The sequence below is a fragment of the Colobus angolensis genome, unplaced genomic scaffold (genome assembly GCF_000951035.1).
Source record: "Colobus angolensis palliatus isolate OR3802 unplaced genomic scaffold, Cang.pa_1.0 Scaffold12, whole genome shotgun sequence".
NCBI classification, from domain to species: domain Eukaryota; kingdom Metazoa; phylum Chordata; class Mammalia; order Primates; family Cercopithecidae; genus Colobus; species Colobus angolensis.
In genome coordinates, this window is record NW_012113141.1 from 7,911,047 (window position 1) to 7,927,706 (window position 16,660).

Consider the following 16,660-nt stretch of genomic DNA (forward strand, 5'->3'; position numbering starts at 1 on the left):
TTATGCTAAGTGAAATAAGCCAGATACAAAAATATAGATACTGTGTGATCTCACTTATATATGAAATCTAAAAAAGTCAACCTCATACAAACAGGGTAGATAGTGTGGTTTGGGGAGGGAAGAAGGGTGGGTGGAGTGATGGGGAGATTTTGGTTGTGGGGTATAAACTTATAGTTATAGGATGAATACGTTCTGGAGACCTAATGTACAACATGATAACTATAGTTTATAATTATGTATTGTATGCTTGAAATTTTTTAAGAAAGTAGCTCTTAAGTCTTCTACCACATACAAAAAATAAATTTGTAAGTTCATGGATATGTTAATTGTCTTGATTGTGGTATCATTTCACAATGTATACATATATCAAAATATCATATTTTATGCTGTGAATAAATGTAATTTTTGTCAGTTATAAGTCGAGAAAATTGAATGAAAAATGTATTATATCCACACAGTGAAATACTATTTAGTAGTATGCAAGATGAAGTACTTTCATCCATGCTGCAACATGGATAAACCTTTAAAACATTGTGCTAAGTGAAAGAAACCATTTATAAATAGCTGTCTGTTGTATGATCTCATTCATGAGAAGTCTTGAATAGGTAAATCCATAAAGACAGAAGGTATATTGGTGGTTGTCTTAGGCTGAAAATGTTGTGGGACAATGCTACACTCCTAATAGATACGGGATTTCTTTGGAAATTCGACAACTATTCTAAAATTGACTGTGGTGATGGTTACACGTCTCTGTCAATCTACTAAAAATCACTGAATTGTATGCTTTAAATATATGCATTTTACATGTGAATTAGATCTCAATAAAGCTTTTATTTTAAAAAATAGATGGTATTAACAAAACTTTTAGACTACTGTGACCAGTTGGCACACCTAACTACAAAGCATCCAAAGAGATTAATATTTAAATGTACATTAATTTATAGTATGAAAGGCATGAATTTAGATAGGGGCATGTAACCTCTTGAAGAAATATATAATGTAGAAGTGTTATTATTGCTATTTTATTTCTTATTTTAATCAAAATAAAGATAGTATTAATCACTCCACTGTAACCCCTATTGGATAAATACATTATAGTATTTAGAATAAAGCTCATGTGTTGGTAAGCCAGTGAGAAAGAATCATACCAGAGCTTTATAGATCACCAGTTCTATCTCCTGTCCCTCCATTTCAGGTATATGCAACTGACCTACCTGTTCAGAGGATTAACTCTATGGTGCTTCATCCGTCAGACCATCCACTATGCCCAAATGAGCAATATGTCCAAAGTCTATTTGCAAAATGCATTTCCCTATAGAAATTAATGTCCTGTACAAATGCTGGCTAATTTATTATTACTCTTTCATAAAGGCTTAATTAGGTAGCAAACCCAGTACCTGCAGCGAGAGAAGAAGAAAAGTCTTTCCTAGAGCTAGATCCTGGCCCCTAGATTTTGAATTTTAATGGGGCAGAGTTGTCCGTTTTATGTTAAACACATACTTGGGAGTAAGTAGACTTGCCCATCTCCTGTTTGATACTGATCTTTTAACTAATGTGAATCTTTTTCTTTAAAGAGTAAATATCTTTAAATTTTTCTGTGGCCTTCCCTGTTACAAGTTAAATGTTCCTACATCTCCAGAGTATTTTGAAGTGTTTATTTAAATAAGTAAACATGGATAGACACTATTTTGTAGCAAGGGGTTGGGGGAGTATACTCTAAGGCAGCTTCTCTCTGACAGCTTCTCTTTCTTACGAGTATAGTGTAAACATGTAATTTATAATGTGGGAAAAGAGGGTTTGGTCTTTTAATAAAGCCATTTCTTTTTATTTCAGAATTAAGGAGTTTAAATTCTTTTTCTTTAGCATCTAGCAGTGAGTTCAGGGGTGATGGTCATTAATATCTTGATCCATTACTTTTCCTAAAAGATAAGATTTTTTTCCCCCGTAATGATTCATTTGTCTTACTGCTTTATTTCCCACCAGAAATCACAAAATCCGTTTTTCCTGTGACAGTATAATAATTTTCACAACATCTGATTTTAGTGGCACATACATGCAGAAGATTAAAGGTGTAGGTTAGAAAAGAAGCAGTAAGAAGGCATTAAGAATAAAAACATGGTAGAATTTATTTCTTTAATGTCATAATAACTAATTTAGAAAAACAAATATAAACAATGGTTTGTAAATAGATTATTCAATATTTTAATAAAGAATTAATTCATTACATGCACACTTACTTTTACATACTTGCCCAGATTTCTTACCGAAAAAATTTTTCTCCCCCTATTCTCAAACAGAATTTATAGACGTTATATACAGCCTCTGTTGAAAAGACCTTCTGTTAAAATCAGCTGCCCTTAGCTTGACATATCTTGAGTTCTTAGTGATTAACATGTTAATAACAAGTGTGAATGTCATTAATGTGCCTATAATTAATTTCAGTATTAACACCTTATGTTTCTTATTATTCATTCCTCAAATGAAGGATTTTTCCATTTATAACTAAGTGGCAATTATTATATCAATTTTATTTAATGAAGCAATAAATTATATCTGATGTTATTAATAGTAATTCCTATTCCTTATAACATACTTTTATACTCATTCTTTTATATATTCCTTTACTGTTATATAATACTTTTAAGTGCCTTTAAGTGAAGAGAAGTGGTTGAAATATAAAAGAAGCTACTGGAATGTCTGTAATAACAAATGTATTAGTGTATTTACACCTGCTTGAAGGAAAGAGTAAAGTATTTCCTGAAAACCCCACAGTTACATAGGTAGTTCAACCTCTGATCTGCGCTGAGGCATTTAACCTCTCTTAACCTTGGCTTCCTTACTTAAAGGAAGTGGCTATTGAGCCTCACCTAAATCATAAAGTGAGTGCAAGTAATTGTTTACTGAGAAATCTAAGAAAGGCTAATGGAAAACATCAAGTATAAATGAAACAGTTATAACTGTTTTCCACTTTGAAAAGAATTGCCGTTCACACATTGAATTTCTATCATGAATCTAACTCTTTTTAAACGAGCTATTTAAATTTAAATACATAAATGGATGTTATAATATTTTGATTTTAATTATTTCAGTAGTGATTCAAAATTAATTGAAGCATACAGCTTAAACATATTTTTATTACATGTAAATAGTTGGGAACAAATAAACAGTTGGTTAGCCAAAAGCCAATAAATAAATTGGGAATAGATTCTGCTAGTTGAATGCTGAAATGAATAGTCTATACTTTAAAGGGCTTTAATTTTTTCTTTTATACTTATTTAAGACTGATAATTTATCTCTTATTCTAATTATTTGACCCTTTTTGTTGAAGGAGAGGGGGCAATCTTGTCACTAATTGTGTAACCCTTGTTTAATTTACTCTCTCAGGAACCCTTCAAACCTGCCCCCTGTCTACCTTAATACGCTGATGTTCGTTTTGGATTTCCAAGAGGGAGATATGATATGCAACTTTAAAAAACCTATTTGCCAGTCAAGCCATTTTTCAAAGACAGCTTATGAACCTCTCCTATGGATCAAATTGTGAAATACTAAACTAGGTTGCCTGTGGAAGAATAGTGAGAGACGATGATAGGAAAGAAGATAGGATGGGGTCAGAAGAACCTTATATTCCATGCTTAGGAGTATAAACTGTATACAGTAAGCAGCTGGGAGCCATAAAATCCTTTTAAGAAGTATTGTGATATAAGACTAATTTGAAAGAATAGTGAGAGGGCGGTTAATTGTACATTGGATTTTATTCCTTTATGCTAATGATTCCCATGTACATACAGTGAATGAAATATAGGAGACAAATATCTTCAAGTGTTCTCATTTCTTATTGGTTTTAGAGCTTGGAAATATGTTAAAAAGACATGTGAACTAGTTCTATCAATTGTATTTGCTCTTATTTAGATAGTACAGTGATTTTGAGCAAACTGTTAACATTGATTTTAAAATCCAAAATATATTATTAGTCTATAAATCACTGCGTGGTTCTCATTCATTGATTTTCACTTAGGAAGCTTTCGGAGTTGTTTTGTTTGTATAATGCTTTACCCAAAGTATTTTAAATCTTCTACTCTCCAGTAATAATTTCTGTCAAATATATTTTTATATCTGCTGTACTATTTGCTATATTTACTTAAACATCTCTCCACTACCTCATCCCCCCATAAGAGGGGTAGAGCAGGTACTGTAGGAGGAAAAACTTTTCCTCTACCCTCTTATGTTCAGTAGTTGGTGCCTGCAAATTAAACTGAAAAAAAAATTAGGAGGATAAAAGGTTTATTTTGTATGCACGTGAGAAGCCTCACAGAAAAGAATTGAAAACCCCCAAAAGCCAGTGAGACCAAGGGGCTTACATACCATTTTAACAAAGAGTGATAAAGTATGGAGAAGAGACTAGACAAAATGGGGGTTTGGCCTTCTGGTGGGGTGAGGGTGGGCATTAACGATAGGTGACTAAGAAATGAGTGGTAAGTAAGGGTTGTTTAGTAAGGTTTATTATACAGACTCAAGTGAGAAGAGTCTGCTCCTTCTCTTCCTGGTACTGTAGAGGAGGACGCCATTACAAATATGAATTTCCTTTACAAAAGGGAAATTTATGCCCTGTTTTTAGGAAGTAAAGGGGAGGACAGAGAGCTCCTCCTATGTTTGCTGTTTTAATTGCCTGTAGTTCAAAATAATCCTTATGCTGAAGTGGCATATTTGGGGGTGTCATACTCTGATCCCCTTCATTATAGACTGCTCTTTAATACCAGGGTACTGAGTTAAAATAATTCTGAAGGCTTGGCTAATAATCTACTACTCTTTGTCAATTTCCTATCTTAGTTTTCTCATCTGTAAAATGGAGATCATGATAGCACTTACCTCAAAAAATGATGTCAATTTAAAAAACACCAAAAAATGCTTAATAAAGTGGTCTGACACATAGTAAATTCTCAATGAATAATGTATATACTGTTAAGAAGTCATTTCCCTCTGAGAGTACATAATGCAAAAGAAAAAGTTGGAGCTTGAGATTTAGACTTGGCTGGGTGTGGTGTATCACACCTGTAATCCCAGCACTTTGGGAGGCCGGGGTGGGTGGATCACCAGAGGTCAGGAGTTGGAGACAAGTCAGCCAACATGGTGAAATCCCGTCTCTACTAAAAATTCAAAAAATTAGCCAGGTGTGGTGGTGCGTGCCAGTAATCTCAGCTATTTGGAAGGTTGAGGCAGGAGAATTGCTTGAACCTTGGAGGCGGAGGCTGTGGTGAGCTGAGATCGCACCATTGCACTCCAGCCTGGGCAACAGAGCGAGACTCTGTCTCAAAAACATAGACAAAAGAGTTAGGTTTAAAACCACATGCAGTGGTGTGCACCTGTAATCCCAGCTATTTGGGAGGGTGAAGTGGGAGGGTCTCTTGAGCCCAGGAGTTCAAGTCTAGCCGGGGCAACCTAGTGAGCACTTCCCTCCACTCCATCTCTTAAAAAAAAAAAAAAAAAAAAGGGTGGGATTGTTCCCAGTGCTGATTATGCCACCTATTAGCTGTATGACCTTGGATAACTGTAAGCCTCAATTTTCCTATCTATGAAATAAGAATCATTTTTACCTCATTAGATTGTTATGAGGATTAAACGACACAGCCTGTATATGTGTGTGTGTGTGTATGTATATATAAATGCGTATATACATATAGTGTCTTCTATATAAGTGTTTATGACATGCAACTTCATCTTTTATGTAGACTTTCTAGACTCTCACCTTGCCCCAGGAAGATAAGTGACTTTTATATTAAGCCATGTTCTCTTTTTCCTTTATGACACTCCTCAATGCTTAATGAAGAGCTCTGGCTACACAAAAAACTAAAGTATAATGTTGACAGACTGCTTTTTTCTACATCTGGGCTCCTTTAATTAAAAACTGACGTTTAGGCCAAGAATTCTTAGGAATTCCTATTTAGGTTTATACCAGTTCTCGCTTATATACAAGATGTATACTTGTGTATACATGTTATATATACACATACAATAATATATGCTGGCTTTCTTTATTTCCCTCTCATCCCATAGCAGATTGTATACTGCCTTTTTTTTAAAAAAAAGTGCCCATTTTTCAAATTAAAAAGCAGAGGCACACATTCTTTCAAAATGTATTAGTATAATAATTATATAATTTGAAATAATGAGGTTGTATTAATAGAATTCCACCACAGAAACAGATTCATTAGGGAAGACAGAGTGAGAATAAGATTTATTTGTTGCTTGATCGATTTCGAGGAATTGGTCTATGTCATTGTGGAGACTGGCTAAGCAGTCCAAAAACCACAGGGCGGGCAACCAGAAAGGGGAGAAAGGGTTGAACTTCTTGGGCATGGGCAGAAGCTGTCATTCATAGGTGGAATTTATTCTCTCTGTCAAGGAAACTTAAGCCACATGCTTTTAAGGCCTTTCAACTGATTCAATCAGGCCCCTCCAGATTATCCAGGATACTCCAGTACTAGAAGTCAACTGACTGGGAGTTTTAATTACATCTGAAAAATACCTGTATAGCAACACCTAGATTGGAATTTGATTGAATAACTAGAGTCTGTAGCCTAGTCAAGTTGTCACCTCAAAAAAGCCATCTTGGGATAAATTATTTTTGAAAAAAGAAATAGAAAGTTCAGGGCATTTTAGTCTTTATTTTTGTGTATTGTGCCTATTATATCTTTTTTATTTTTTATTTTTGAGAATCTGTTTAGTGCCTGGTATTTTGCCAAGAATTATAAAGGAAACAAAGGTATCTTGATTTTTTTTTTCAAATCTTAACATCTTAAAGTTGTTTCAAGCATTTTCCCTGAATTCATTGATTAAGTATTGTTAGAAGAGGTGGAACATGGATGATGCATATGCTTTAGATTGAGGCAGAAGTATGTGTGGTAACTAAGAGGATAAGAAATGATGATCTCAAGAACACTAGACTGTGAGCTTTCTAAAAGCTGGTATTGTGTGTTATTTATCCTTGTGTTGCCATGGCCTGGCACAGTAATTGAAAAAGTTCAACAATGGTTAGTTGTTTAGGTAGATTAAGGAATGAGCAAAAACATAACTTAAAAGCTATCTATATTGAAATGTGATTTGTTATATGCATTCAGATCTAATTATACTTGGAGTCAAAAGCAACATATCTAAATTAATATTAAGACTCAGGGCCAGGTACATTGTCTGACACCTGTAATCCCAGCACTTTGGGAGGCTGAGGTGGGAGGTCACTTGAGGCCAGGAGTTTGAGACCAGCTTGGGCAACATAGTGAAAAACTCTGTCTCCACAAAAAATTAAAAAATAAAAATTTGCCAGAAATGGTGGCATGTGCCTGTAGTCCTAGCTACTTGGGAGGCTCAGGTAGAGGATTGCTTGAATCTAGAGGTGGAAGCTGCAGTGATCTGTGATCGTACCTCTGCACTTCAGCCTGTGTGACAGAATGAGACTTTTTCTCAAATAAATAAATAAAGGAATCAATACAGCAATACAGTCCCAATTTCTAAATTGGAGAAAGTCATTTTCTATTTCATCTCCCTCTGTTCCTCCACTAGATTGTAAACTCTTTGAGGGTAAGAATTACGCAGTCTTGTCTGCTCTTCAGTGTTTTATTGCCTTGCATTAAAAAGGTAATAAATACTGCTTGATGAATTAATTAAAAACAGCATACAGAAGAGATCCAAATTTAATTTTGTAATACATCACCTCCGAGAATAAGAAAACCAGAATATTTCAAATACATCATTTGATTGAATAAGGAACAGTAAACTGATTTTTTAATGTTCCTGTTTTTATGTATTTGAAGTTAATGTTTATTTTGTTTTAAAATCTTTATAAAAATCTTCTGCTTTGTTATCTTCCAGTGAATAAGACATATTATAGCTTTTCTGTAGAACAAGGCATATTAATAGCTTTTCTGTTGAATATGAAAGAAAGCAGCTGTAGTTTTATCCTTCTGAGTACAAATATTTGTTGGGGAATTAAAGATTTATTAGATAAATGGTTTAAAGATTAATTAACTATGCTCTCTTTTTACCTTCCTATCTTATCTGTAGGCCGTTGGTCTGTTAATATATAGAAATTGCTATATTTCCCACTATCTTTCCATTGCTTAATTAAATATTAGAAAAATGCCCAAGGAAAAACAATAAAACTGAGCTTCCTTTCTGATTTTCACGCTTTTAAAATTTATAAAAATTGTGACTCTGCTGCCTATTTTTGTTGTTGTTGTTGTTGTTGTAGTTAGATGAATTTGGCCTGAGATTCTATGAAAAAAATAATAGTTTTTATTTCATGATTTTTTTTCAGGTTCTGATTTTATAATATCTAGTCAAGTAATGACATGCAGAGATTTTGTTGTGAGGAGAGGGAGAGAGCAAAAAGTATTCTGCCCTGATTGCTTTTTAGTGATTTTATTACTAGAAAGATAAACATTGCCTTGTTATTTTAGCCAGTAAAATTGTTTGCAAAGTAGGTAACAAAAGGCAAAGCAGTGTATTTACTTTTCCACTTTTTCCCAAAGGTATGATAAAAGCAGGGTTCCAGTGGAACAATTTGCTGAGTTCTTTCCTAGGAGCACTGGTAGCATGTAGTAGATGATTATATTTTGGAAAATGCTAATAATGAAAGATGAGTATAATTTATATTCTTTGAAATGTGACTAAAAAGTTGGAAATGAAGCCTATCTTTCTGAGGTGACATCCACATTTGTGGTTCATTTTCATCACACCTGATCCACTTCTGCCAGCAATTCAGAAAGAAAGGTGGAGGTGGGAAAGCATATATGTAGCTAAGCTACTAAAATGACTATTTGAGTATTTCATTCCATCTGTCAAAAGATTCAGTGGGATAAAGAATTTGGCATAAATGGATGTAATTCATTCTCTTTTTACAAAGAAGTGTATGATAGAACAAAATCATCCTAAAATGAAGGAACAAAATACCAGAAAGTGAAAGAAAACAAAATTTGTATTTTTTGATAGAATAGTAGCAGAACTCAATATAAAAATAATGATTACATTAATAATTATTTGCTCACTTTTTCCTGTATTTGGTATTTTGGGAAAGTGGGCTTGATAAACAACGGATACATTGATGAAACATTTCAATTTTCAATTGCCTGTTGTATTTGCTCCTGTTAGACAAACTATAACTTCTCAGTGTATACATATGATGTGCACAAAATTACACAGAAATTAAGCCATGTATAATAATGCATGACTAAAAGATATACCTCCCTTGAACAAATAACAGTTATTTTAGTAAATTTGCAACAGAGAAAACAGACTTGATTAACAAAAATATGAAAGATCTTTTAAATAAATGAATTTAGAATTTTTAGAGTAACCTAGAATTTTATCTAAATTTGGATTATTTCATTAGCTAGAACATGAAAATAGGCATTTATTCTACTCACCTACAGCTTCTGTAATACCAAATGTATGGAATGAGGCTTTGTGGTGCTGCCTTCAGAGCTCAATGATTTGCTTTTTCTGAATTTTGGAAGTCTGTCTGTGATTGACACACATGAATGTAGTGGGAAGAAATGAGATTAAGCATACAAGCTTTCTTTTTCATTTAAACATCATTGAAGCCATGAATTTGTAAATTGATATAAAAACACAATCATTTGGATCTGTATTAGTAAATTTATAAATGGGAGCTTCATTTTGCTCCAGGAATGTGATAATTAGAAATATATTCAGGTGATTTTTTTCCTTTGGTTTTTGTTGTTTTTTAATTTTTCTTTCTTATTTTTACCAAAGGTTGAAGTCATCTGTAATATTCAGGTGTTTTTAAGAATTTCTCATGGCAAGTTAATTGTGGGTGAACATTTCCCTATTGGACTACCAGATGTACTTAGTGGTTATAACTAGAATAGCTCCAGGATTTTTTGTGAACAAGTAGTAAAACACATTTCTGGTTTGCTTTCTGCCATAGAGTATTAAGACTTTTCCACTTTTTAAATGTTACTTTAATCTCTGAAATTTTCAACAATGATTAGTGGCAGTATACACAAAAAAGGAAATGTGTAGGCTTTACTATAATAAAAATAAGAACAACTTATATAAGCTCCACACTTTATAGATTTGTAATGATATACAATTAAATGTACTAATTTTTAAATTATCCTCGTTTTGCAGTAAGTTTACATTTTGCTTATTTGTGCAAACCATGGTGATAGTAAAATATTTAACAGAAAATCAAGCAAATTCTTTTAAATCTTTCTGAAAAATCTCACAAATGAGATTTTTTAAAAACAGTTAAGAATATACTAAATTTAAAATGTATATATACCTGGTGCCATCCAGATGTTTTATTGAATTTCTAAAATAAAAGTCCACCAAATGAATAGTTAATTTACTCAACACTTAAGACAAAGATGTATTTCTGTGTTACTAAGAACATGCATCCTATCTCCTTGACAGTGGCTCTAATTACCTCAGCTTGGACTGATCAATATTTGATCTTTTTCCCACCATGCAAACATGTTACTTTGACTTTGTATGTTTCTCTTCTTTTCAGATAAGTTGCAGCCATGTGAGAATGGTTCATTTTGTTTGTTCTCCCTGGCTTGAGGCCAGGGGTCTCTTATTAGTATAATGCAGTTCATTGATGTGAATTTGTTGATCTCCTGGGTAGGTTTTCACAAATTTAGGGCAATTAAAAGCTTTTATATGGCATTTCACTTGAAGTTATTAGTGGCATTTCAGTGATTTTGCTTTTAAAAATTACTTCATCATTTTATGATTATTTCCTTTCCCTCTCTTTTCTCTACCCTCCCCATCCTATAAAATTCTACAAGAAAGGATTGAAACAATTATTTCATTGATTTCATTAAAAGTAATAATTTATAAACTTGTAATTCAATAACTTAATATTTTAATTACCACAATTTTTAAAGGACTAATGAAACTTGGTTTTGTGTTTTCAAGAGCTGCTTTGTTTTAAGCATATAAACATTCATGCTAGAAGCCATAATTTGGAGAACAATAAGAATTGAATCTAAAAATTATTAGTAATTGCTAAAAAATTCAAAAAGCATATAGTGTAAACTTTTTTGTGTATATGAGACAGAACTTTTTCTAAATTACAGTTTCATTAATATCTTAAAATTTTCTCATAGCTAACATATGTCCATGATATTTTTGCTTCCTTAACTTTTACAGTCAATGGACCATTCTCCAGCAGGTCATAAGTAAGAATGTTAAATAAAGGCCACCTAAATCTTAAGGAATATGACGACATTGATTAGATTAAAATCTTTTGGCTTCATTGACATATCTTTTTTCTTTCCCCATTTAAAAATTTGTTTCAGTGGTTTTCCTACTGTTTGTTGGTGGCATATTTTCTTACAGTACTTGATCCAGTTTGTTTCATTGGTGTGCTTGATTTGAAGGAATGATCACTGGAGAGGATTCGAAATAACTAGCAAAAGTTTTGAAGTATTGCAGTGAGTATATGGAATGTCTTACTCATTTATGCAAAAAATATTGGTGTTTTTTATACTTTTTATTTTAAAAATTATATAACAATAATAGCAAATATTTAGTAGGAATGTAACTTTATGCCATACTAAGGCAAGAATAGTATATTGAATAAGAGGATATACCCTGAAGGCAGGGTATAAATCCAAGTTTCACTGCTTACTAGTTAACTTCTTAAGCAGTTAACTTCTGAATCTCTCTTTATGTGCAAAAAGGTATAGGAGAGGAAAAATATCGTTCTCTCCCTATATATACATGACTGGGGCTTCTATAACAAAAATAGATTAACAAGAGAAAAGTATACACATGTAATTTAAGTGTAAGTTTTACATGACATGGGAGCCTTCATAAGGAAATGAAGACCCAAAGAAACAGCTAAATCTGAGTGTTTTTTATATTAGGTTTAATGGTGAAACGATAGGGTATGAAGTAAATGGAGTAAACTGGGTGAAACTTGGCAAAGCCTTTTTGTTTGGATTGCCCTCTATCTCTTTGTCTTTGGAGAAAAGACGCTTCTTTATAGGGAGGATACCACTCACATAAGGGTCTTGTGACCTGCTTCTGGGAAAGGTCAAAAAATAGTTACCAGGTTTTATTATCTGTTTTTAGAGAAAAGGGCAGGGGTCAGAGAGACCCTCCTGCTTCTGCCATTTTCTCACATTTCTTCACCTTAAAATTTTCAATATGTCAAGGTGCTATATTTTAGGGTAGTATATCCTGAACCATGCCTATAGGAATAATGATGATAATATCTGCCGTATAAGGATAAAATGAGACAATGTGTGTAAATTGTATGGAGCAGTGCATGAACCACAAGAAACAATAACAAAATGTTTGCTATAAAGATATTTTTGACCTTGCATGGTGGTTCATGCCTATAATCCCAACACTTTGCGAGTCTGAGGTGGGAGGCTGAGGGGAGCGGATCGCAAGCTCAGGAGATCGAGACCATCCTGGCTAACACGGTAAAACCCTATCTCAACTAAAAATAGAAAAATTAGTCGGGTGTGATGTCAGGTGCCTGTAGTCCCAGCTACTGGAGAGGGTGAGGCAGAAGAATGGCGTGAACCTGGGAAGCGGAGCCTGCAGTGAGCCAAGATCACGCCACTGCACTCCAGCCTGGGCGACAGAGCGAGACTCCGTCTCAAAAAAGAAAAAAGAAAAAAAATTTCACTGAAAACCACCCAACTACTGCTCCTGAATGAATATTGGGTGAATAATGAAATTAAGACAGAAATAAAGCAGCTCTTTGGTACCATAGAGAACAAAGACACAACATACCAGAATCTCTTGGACATAGCTAAAGCAGTGTTTAGAAGGAAATTTATAGCGCTAAATGCCCACAGGAGAAAGCAGGAAAGATCTAAAATAGCCACACTAACATCACAATTAAAAGATCTAGAGAAACAAGAGCAAACAAATTCAAAAGCTAGCATAAGACAAGAAATAACTAAGATCATAGCAGAACTGAAGGAGGTAGAGAAACGAAAAACCCTTGAAAAAAATCAGTGAGTCCAGGAGGTTGTTTTTTGAAAAGATTAAGCAGATAGACCGCTAGCTAGACTATTAGAGAAGAATCAAATGCACACAATAAAAAATGATTAAGGGGATATCACCACTGATCCCACAGAAATACAAACTACCATCTGAGAATACTATAAACACATCTACACAAATAAACTAGAAAATCTAGAAGAAATGGATACATTGCTGGACACATACCCCCTCTGAAGACTAAACCAGGAGGAAGTAAATCCCTGAATAGACCAATGACAAGTTCTGAAATTGAGACAGTAATTAATAGCCTACTAACCAAAAAAAAGCTCAGGACCAGATGAATTCACAGCCAAATTCTACCACAGGTACAGAGAGCAGCTGTTGGTGGGAATGTAAATTAGTTCAATCATGTGGAAGACAGTGTGGCAATTCCTCAAGGAACTAGAACCAGAACTACCATTTGACTCAGCAATCCCATTACTGGGTATATACCCAAAGGATTATAAATCATAGTACTATGAAGGCATATGCACATGTATGTTTATTACAGCACTATTCACAATAGCAAAGACTTGGAACCAATCCAGATGCCCATCAATGATAGACTGGATAAAGAAAATGTGGCACATAATCACCATGGAATACTATGCAGCCATTAAAAAGGATGAATTCATGTCCTTTGCAGGGACATGGATGAATCTGGAAACCATCATTCTCAGCAAACTAACACAAGAACAGAAAACCAAACACCATATGTTCTCACTCATAAGTGGGAGTTGAACAATGAGAACACATGGACACAGGGAGGGGAGCATTGCACACGAGGGCCTGTCAGGGGGTAGGGGACTAGGTGAGGGATAGCATTAGGAGAATACCAAATGCAGATGGGTTGATGGGTGCAGCAAACCACCATGGTACGTGTATACCTATGTAACAAACCTGTGTATTCTGCACATGTATCCCAGAACTTAAAATACAATTAAAAAATAATAATAAAATTTGAAAAAGAAAAAAATTGGATATTTCACATCTTCTTGAATGTAAAACTGGGGAAAAGTAATATTTTTTAATGTGCATTAAATTTTTTCTGTTTGTTTTTCGTTTTTTGAAAGAAGGTCTCACTGTGTCGCCCTGGCTGGAGTGCAGCAGTATGATCACAGCTCACTGTGTCCTTGGCCTTGAGTAGGCCCAAGCGAGCCTCTCACTTCAGGCTCCCAAGTATCTGGACTCACAGGCATGCATCACCACTCCAGGCTTATTTTTATTTTTTTATTTTTTGCAGAGACGGGGGTTTTCTGTGTTACCCAGTCTGGTTTCTAACTCCCAGCCTCAACAATCCTCTTGCCTCAGCTTGCCATCGTGTTGGGATTACAGGCATGAGCCACTGCGCCTGACCCAGTGACACATTTTAGTGCAGAATAGTTGTGAATTTTTGAAATAGATAACCAAGAAAATTTAACTTCAGATTTATCCCTCAGATCACTACCACCATCACCTAGTTGGAAGTTACCTCTCTGTTTTGTCATTCAAGAATGGGTTTTCTGAGACTTTTTCCAAAGAAATATATATTATTGTTCAGTTTGGCTTTGGAAATTTTATTATTGTCCTATAGTTCTTGTAAAGTAATGTAGATCTAGTTTGATACAGACTATTCCATACACTACACCTGTACTATCAGCTTTCACTTTTCACAGCTCCCAAAAGAAATAAATAAAAGAAAATAGCTTTCTTTTCTATGCTGTTTCTTTCTGAAATAGTACTAATCTGCCTTACCTTTAATACTAGACCACAGACTCACCTAGTAGTTCTTCCCTTATAAGAGAGTTCTTTTGATCAGATAAGGTTTAATATGGAAAATAAAAAGAAATAATTAGCTAAAACTTTACCAAAATATTTTTAAAACATACACATATATACTCTACCTTAACATATGGTGAAAAGCAATTTTTCCTAAAATACATTCTATGAAAAAAAAGTTTTGGCTGGGCACAGTGACTGATGCCTATAATCCCAGCACTTTGGAGGCTGAGGCAGGTGGACCTGATGTCAGGAGCTTGAGACCAGCCTGGCCAACATGGCAAAACCCCGTCTCTACTAAAAATACAAAAAATTAGCTGGGTACGGGGGTGGGTGCCTGTAATCCTAGTTACTTGGGAGGCTGAGTCAGGGAGAATCGCTTGAACCCAGGAGGCAGAGGTTGCAGTGAGCCAAGATCACACCATTGCACTCCAGCCTGGGCAACAGAGCGAGACTCCATCTCAAAAAAAAAAAAAGGTTTTATTTCCAATCAGATGGAAGATGTAAGAATATGCAAAAATTTAACAGATTTCTTTAATGTGGATTTTTCCTAGAACACCTTTTTACATTTCAGAGGACATTAGAGTTCAGCAGGATACAGTTTGGTAAATACTAGAATAAAAAATTAGGCTCAGCCAGGTGCGGTGGCTTACGTCGGTAATCCCAGCACTTTGGGAGGCTGAGGTGGGCAGATCACAAGGTCAAGAGATCAAGACCATCCTGGCCAACATGGTGAAACCCCCTCTCTACTAAAAATACAAAAATTACCTGGGCGTGGTAGTGCACACCTGTAGTCCCACCTACTCGGGAGGCTAAGGCAGGAAAATCGCTTGAACCAGGGGGCAGAGGTTGCAGTGAGCCAAGATGGCGCCACTGCACTCCAGCCTGGCAATAGAGCAAGACTCCATCTCAAAAAAAAAAAAAAGAAAAGAAAAGAAAGAGAAAAGAAAAAAGAAAAAAATCAGCCTCTCTGTAGTCAAAAGTCAAACATTTTTACTGCTAAAATAAGACATTTTTTTTTTCTTGCTTAATTGCCATGCCAACTTTTATTGGTTCTTTCCTGTCTCCCAATGAGTTAAAAAAGAAAAAAGTATCCAAATGTGTTCCCACCCCAACCCAAACCTGTGATCACTTCTTTGTTTTCTTGCTTTCCTCTAAGGGTATTTCTCCCCGTAATTATACTCACACTTTACAAAGTAGGAACCACTATACTTTATTTTCAAATTTCAAATTAGAAAGTGATTTGGGTTTGGAAGCTTGTTTCTGTCTCTGGCTATCCACCTGTTTCTCGGCCCCAAGATGCGAAACTGTTTCTTCACCCTAACTGTGAAAGAACACCTGCTATTGAGCGTGCTCTGAACGTCATTCTTCTAGTCGTACCCTAGATAAGACATTTTTGAAATCAAAAATAAACAAAAACTTCTTGTTGTGATTTCTCTGTGTACCAAAACGTCCTCTTGACGTAAACTGTGTTATCCTAATGACACAGACAAACAGAAATTATCTTCATTTGGGTTGCAGAGATTGGGGGTCATTTCTTGTGCTTATGAGCCTGCTATTCTGCAACTGTGAAATTTCAGACATGTTCAATTTGTGGATTTTATTTTTTATTACACACACGTGTAGTATTATTGCTTTTAATACCTTGTATGAATATAAAAAGATTGTCATTTTTCAGGTGTTTATTAACTTTATTAATTTTTTATAATGCAAATGATGGAGAGATTCCTATTGAAGGACACTTAGTTTTTTCTAATAGTTCAGTTATGATTTTATATTCATTGTAAATGGTTTTGTCTTTCTGGGGCCAGATTCTCCTATTTACCTTGACCCCCCACCATGACAATTTAAATACTGCATTTAACTGTAGTATATGCAA

The 16,660-nt window shown here is 34.6% G+C and overlaps 1 protein-coding gene and 1 pseudogene across 4 annotated transcripts in view; one reads left to right on the forward strand and one right to left on the reverse strand.

Moving 5' to 3' along the window:
• The window catches only part of LOC105502733, a 31,492-nt pseudogene extending 30,302 nt beyond the window's left edge, over positions 1-1,190 (reverse strand).
• Positions 1-16,660, forward strand: part of ADK (adenosine kinase) — a 620,365-nt gene that overhangs the window by 334,878 nt on the left and 268,827 nt on the right. The window lies entirely within an intron of this gene.